The sequence below is a fragment of the Sinocyclocheilus anshuiensis genome, unplaced genomic scaffold (assembly GCF_001515605.1).
Source record: "Sinocyclocheilus anshuiensis isolate Anshui unplaced genomic scaffold, SAMN03320099.WGS_v1.1 scaffold9377, whole genome shotgun sequence".
Lineage (NCBI taxonomy): Eukaryota > Metazoa > Chordata > Actinopteri > Cypriniformes > Cyprinidae > Sinocyclocheilus > Sinocyclocheilus anshuiensis.
Window position 1 is genome coordinate 3,901 of NW_015544783.1, and position 885 is coordinate 4,785.

Consider the following 885-nt stretch of genomic DNA (forward strand, 5'->3'; position numbering starts at 1 on the left):
TTTTTTTTTTTTTTAGCTATATCAGAGCTTTAGGAGAGATTATTTTACCTCAGTATCTCCAGTTTACAGCATGGATTCTTCAACACATCCGAGAGCAGATTAATTCCTTTGTCTCCAAGTTTATTTCTATCCAGATAAACTTCTCTCAGGTGGAAAGGGTTAGAATTCAAAGCTGAGGCCAGGGCAGTACAACCTTCATCAGTAAAGCCACAATTCCATAGCCTGATAAACAAAAGAATAGTCCAGTATTTTTCCGTACTTCCTTGCTCTTGCTAATATATATATATGCAGGCAATACATTTTTTCAGTTTAACGCATTAAAAATATTTAACACAATTAACGCAGGGGCGGAACTTCACCTCAGCACCAGGTGCTAGTCCAACGAGCGTGGAAAAGATACAGGTGATGAGAGAGCTTCAGTAGAACAACAGTGAACTGTGGTCAGATGAGATGTTGTCAGGCCATATGTCAGTAAAAATGATTTTTCCTGTCCTGTGAGCCTGTGCTCATAGTGCATGATCTTCAATTACACGCACAAATGCGGCGGCGCGTGCTGTAGCCTGTATCATTTCATATCAAAGCGCAAAATAAACTATGAGCATGCAATGTCATAGTTATGTCATCAGTTAAGTCATTAAATTACCAAAAATGTGATTGAAGTCTTAAAATTGTTCATGCATGGAAGTATTAGTTATACATGAGTCAGATTTAAGAACATGTCTCTGAAACGCAGTGGTTTTCAAAACTATCCTGGAGCACCCCAGCACTGTCTCCCTCATCTGACACACCCGATTCAACCCGATTCAACTTGTTACAGAGGAGGCTCCCGTACCGCCTCCGCCGCACCACCAGAGGGAACCGTCTCCCGAATATTAGTCATTCCCA

General features: G+C 41.0%; 1 protein-coding gene across 1 annotated transcript in view; it reads right to left on the reverse strand.

Moving 5' to 3' along the window:
- LOC107698236 (ribonuclease inhibitor-like) overlaps positions 1 to 216 on the reverse strand; it is a 2,913-nt gene extending 2,697 nt beyond the window's left edge. Inside the window, exon 1 of the mRNA XM_016499208.1 lies at positions 49 to 216. The gene's annotated coding sequence lies outside the window, so the exon portion shown is untranslated. The remainder of the gene's footprint in view (positions 1 to 48) is intronic.
- Positions 217 to 885: the final 669 nt, after the last annotated feature.